This window comes from Cynocephalus volans, chromosome 4 (assembly GCF_027409185.1).
Source record: "Cynocephalus volans isolate mCynVol1 chromosome 4, mCynVol1.pri, whole genome shotgun sequence".
Classification (NCBI taxonomy): domain Eukaryota; kingdom Metazoa; phylum Chordata; class Mammalia; order Dermoptera; family Cynocephalidae; genus Cynocephalus; species Cynocephalus volans.
The window spans coordinates 54114928-54120261 of NC_084463.1; the positions used below are offsets into that span (position 1 = coordinate 54114928).

A 5334-nucleotide genomic window follows, 5' to 3' on the forward strand; every position below is an offset into this window, starting at 1 on the left:
GATGTAAAATTTTAAATAGAAATATTAAATATCGTTTCAGAAACACTTTAAAAATATTCATATAAAAAGTGCTAATGGTATCTACTTATGTTAGAATTAAGACTTACATCAGAATTTTCCACATAAATGTCACTCTAACTTCTTTTTGTCCTGTTCAATATATTAAGTCTAAAGTATTTCATTGCATACTTTTTTCTACTGTGCTATTGTAAGCAAATTTGTATGACCATTATTGCAAAACTGGCTCAAGTAAAGAAGATAAGTTTTTCTAATGTTTGAAATTAACAAAGAGCCAGTCAGTGGCTTCAGTAGAAAGATTGATGCTGGGTACTAGGGTGTGCATGAGGCATTTCCTGCTGCTTCCTGGTCCACTGGCTTTGGTCCTGGTAAACTAGACATGAAGATCACGAATCAGAAACATGCATCTTGGCTTCTTCTGCAATAATTTTGGAGTCCATGAACCATACCAGATCCCACAGGATGGCACCTGTCAGGTGGCACTGGGGCTGCATCCAGCTGTGGGAGGTGCTACCCTACTAAATTATGGGGGAGACACAGCTGTGCACCACCAGATGTGTGTTAAAAGAGTTAGAAACACTTTGAAAGGACTCATATGGGGCAAAATTGATTGCAACAAAAAGGCCAAGGTTGAAATTGTCCCCATTTCAAGAATGCAGTGAGTGAATCAGAATGTCTGCTTTTAATGATTGAAGAGGCAAATCCTCATCAGTAATTTGTGGCAAACACAGGACCATAGTTTGCCTGTGAAAGTAAAGAAAAAGCCTGGGGTTTCTCTCATATTTATTATTTAGAACACTATAGTCTTGGAGAAAACTTCTCCCAAAGCAATTGCTTTTATTAAAGCAGTAGAATCAGGTCAGCTTGTCTCAGTGCATAAGGAACAAAGAATTGAGCAATTCAAAGAGGAACAGGGCTAGTGAAAAACCCTGAACAGAGAAGAAGAAAAAATTGCAAGAAAATAAGTGGTACCAATCCTCTTAGCTGTTTGAAGAAAAAGAAAAAAGTATGGGACACAAAATTTCCTGCTTCTGAAAAGAAGAGAAAACGAAAAAGAATCCAGAATGGATCTACTTCAAAAGTACTTATGAGAAGCAGAATGCAGAAGGATAATGAATCGTTTGGGTACATTTAAGACGTTCTAATGTGAAAATGAATGTTGTTTTTAAAATTGAAGAATGCTTTACAATTAAAAAAAACCTCAACAACATTAAAAAAACCTGAAATAATAAAAAAAGAAACATTATTTCCTTAGGAATGTAGAAATCAGTCACAAAACTGTTAACAGCATAGTCTGAATTAATTTAAACAGCTGTGAACAATAGTACTCGTTTTATTCTAATCAGTGACAAGAAATGTCTAGAAGGGTGGTTTCCCCTTCATTTCTGTTTCTCATTTCTTTAAATGGGGCAGCAGCATAGGAATAAGTGTGTGTGCCAAGTGCTGTGTAACTGGGAAATCTTGTGTGTTTCTGTTTGCTGTGATGGGGTGCTGTGCATGTCCTGCCACAAATAGGGCAGCACGATTATTCTAACATCCACTTGTGTGTGACTTTAGACTGTAGTAGGCACTCTGGGCTTCTGTCTTCATATTCAGTAAGGGAGTAATAATGGAGCCTGCCTCAAAGCATCATGGTGAGGAGTAAATTAGATAAACGAAGTGCTTTGAATATTACCTGGCACCTGGTAAACAATAAGAGGGTACTTTTAAAAGTTTGTGGAAAAATAGAATTAAAAGATAATGTGAATCTCTGCATGAACTCTTTGAGTACCCTCATATAATCTGCAGATATCACTGGTGATGATTATTATAGTTTACAAAATTACTGTGTAATAAATTAGTAGGAGGCTCTAGCAGACTGTCGTTTGGCTACAAAAGAGCTGTCTTCAATCTGTGACAAATTCTTCATTTGGTTTTGTTATTCTCTTCTCCACAGATTTATGCAGGGGGTTATTTTAGTTGAGCTTTTTGTAATTAGCTGAGACTAATCTTTCCTTTGCTGATCCTTTTGGGTAGAAAATGTGGCCCAGTTCTGTCCAGTGTCTTACTAAAAGAATTCTCTGGCATGTCTAGGAATGTTCCTTCAAAGGAAAAGAGAGCTTGAAAAAGATGGTTCCTCAGCGGAAGGACATTGTTATTGGTGGCCATGTCCTCTGCTTACATATTGTGGTCATCGGTTGGGGCCTCAGAGTGGCAAGGCAGGACTGTGTGAATAATGATGTGAAGGACCACAGAAATGGCCACCCCAGGAGCTGCTCTGTTTGGGGACATTTATGCAGAGCCATTGGTTTCTACTGTTGCATAAGCAATAGAACCAACTTTTCAGCTCAGAACAACATATCTACTGTCTCAAGTTCCTGTGGGTCAGGAGCCACCCCTGCTCCCTCTGCCACCACCTGCTAGGGACAGCCTCATTAGCTCTGGTAGTACCCCTGGGCATCTCCCAGATGTTAACCAGGAGATGCAGACCTCAACTATTAGGATTAGTAGATAAAACAGATTAAAAGGGAAATAAGTGGGTTTATGCATTTTATGGAAACAGTAACCAAAATGAAGTCAAAACACTTATTCTTAATCCAGAAAAAATTGACTTTACAACAAAAAGAATTTTTAGAAATAGAGAAGAATCTATACTGATAAAAGATTCAGTCTGTCAGGTTGGTATAATAGTTTTAATGTCTGTGCACTTCACAACTGAACCTTAGCATTTGTAAAGTGAAAGTCAGTGAACTTTAAGGAGTAGACAAATTCACAGTCAAGGTGGGAAACACAGTGACCTCTCTTCAATGGCTTCAGAAAGGTGGAGAAAATGGAGGTAGGGAACATGGAACCTCATCAAAATAATAGACACAGAAACGTCAGAGTTTTCAGGTGAGTAGCATTCAAAGCAGAATACCCTACATATTGGCTTTCATTGAATTTTTCCACCAAGCCAGATAAATTTTGTCCAACAGCACAGCAAAGATCCCACAGCACCAGAAACGCTGAATTATGAGCTGGGTAATGCGTGGTGGGTCTTCAGAGCCCAGGCTCTGCCTGAAGTCCCAGGAGGAGAACTGCAGCATAGGTCCAGCCTGCAGTCCTAGCCATGGCCCTAGAGCCTCTTTTCATGAGAGGAGACTCCTGGTGTTCATGGTGAACCCCTCCCTTCCCCTAGAGCCCTCACTGTGGAAGGACACCCAGGCCCCAAAGAGGCATAGAAGTGAGGAGGATGAAATGGGATTCAGCGTGAGGTGTGTGGCTGGGGGCAGGGGTTGGGAAGCTCTGTTGTGCAGGGAGGTCTCTGCCACCTGCCACGCTTCTGTCCCCTTCTCTGATACCAGTGGACAGAAAGCACAGCACTGTCATTTCTCTATTGTTTTCCACTCTATTCTTTTTATTTTCTTCCGTCTGTGTTGGGGTTGCTTAGTTTCTTTTTTCAGTTTTTTAAGTTGGAAGGTTAGCTTATTGATTTCAAATTTTTTTTAAATATGTAGACATTTACAGATGTATATATTTTCCAAGCCATTGTTTACTTGTGGTATGTTGTGTTTATGTTTTCATTCATCAAAATGTTTTTTATTGCCTTTGTGACTTTTGCTTATAATCCACTGGCTATTTGTCATTTGTTGTTTAATTTCCCGTAATTGTGAACTCCTCATATATCCTTCAGTTACTGATTTTCAACTTAATCTATTATGGACAGAGAAAATACTTTGTAATGATTTTAATTCTCATATTTTTTGAGACTTTTTGGTCAGCTGGCTGGAATCGGGATCCAAAATTGAGGCCTAGCAAATGGTCTTTTCTGGAAAACATTCCATATGCTCTGGAACACTGTCAGTATTCTGATGTTGGGTGGTGTGTTCTACGTATTTATGTCTGTTAAGTCAGTTTGTTTTATAATGTATAATGTACCATGTAATATAACCCAAGACTTACACACACTTGCTAGTCTTTTGTCTAGTTCTGTGCATTACTGAAAGTTGCAATTGATATCTCCAAGTGCTCCTGGAAAACAGTCTACTTCTCCCTTAATTTCTTGTCTGTTTTCATTTAGTGTTGGGCTTCTTTGTTAGACACATGTGTATCTGTAATGGTTATATAGTTCTCATGGCTTGACCATTTTCTCACTATAAAGCATCCTTCTTTATCCCCAGTAGCATTTTTGTTTTAATGTTTATTTTGTCTGATATTAGTATGGCTGGGCAGTGTAGCTGTCTTATGGTTCTGCTTACATTGCATGTCTTTTTTTATCTATTGATTTTTTAAATTCTGTCCCAACCCACGGGATATTCAACCAGGACCCTGGAGGGGGGAGTGGGAATTGGATGGGACAAGATACACGAGAAATGGAGACAAGAAAGTATTCTGATCAAGTCTCGTTTATTAGCCAGAAGGTCACAGCTTATATAGCCAGCAGGAGGGAATCAGCAGATAAAGAAGTATGCAGATGTTTTCCAGGAAAAACCACAGGGCAAGTCGTTCTGGGAAATGGAACATTTCTCAGCTATCTAAAGCAATGAAGTGGCATTATCTACGCCTAGGGCTGTGCAAGCAGTAAGAAGGAGAAAAGAGTGGAAAGGTCACAGCATTTATATCTTTAGTGCCAGATAGCTATTGGCAGGGCTTTATGACCCTGGGCAGGCTATGACTGGGCTCTTTGGCCCCAGACAAAATTTGATATGACAATTCCTGCTTTTCAAAAATTGTTTTTAATTGACAAATTATAATTGTACATATTTATGAGTGTATTAGTCCATTTCTGTTGTTTATAACAAAATACCTGGAACTGGGTAATTTATAAGAAAATGAAATTTATTGCTTTCAGTTTCAGAAGCTGAGAAGTCAAAAGTCCAGGTAACACATATAGTGAAGGTCTAGGTGGTGGTGACAGTGATCCAGGGGTCTCAGATGACAGAAAAGGGTGGAACAAAGAAAGAGATAGTTCCTCATGCATTCTCCTTTTAAAGCCCTCAGAATTAAATCCCTGACCACCATTCTTAATCCATTCACTATGGTAAGGCTCTACAACCTAATCATCTCTTCAAGGATCCACCTTTCAATTACAATAATAGGATTTTCCACCCTCAACAGTTAGAGTGGGAAATAAGCTTCTAATATATGAAGTCTGGGGGACAACAATTCAATCAATCCATAGCAGTGAGATACAGTGTGATGTTTCAATTCATGTATTGTGATATGATCAAATCATACTAATTAACATGTTTGTTTCCTCACATGCTTATTTCTTTGTGGTGAGAACATTTAAAATCCACTGCTTTAGCAACTTTGAAATGCACAATACATTCCTATTAACTGTGTTCAGCACTCTGT

General features: G+C 38.7%; 1 pseudogene; it reads left to right on the forward strand.

The window, feature by feature from the left end:
• The first annotated feature begins 397 nt into the window (after positions 1-397).
• On the forward strand, positions 398-1131 carry LOC134374719 (rRNA-processing protein UTP23 homolog; annotated as a pseudogene).
• Positions 1132-5334: the final 4203 nt, after the last annotated feature.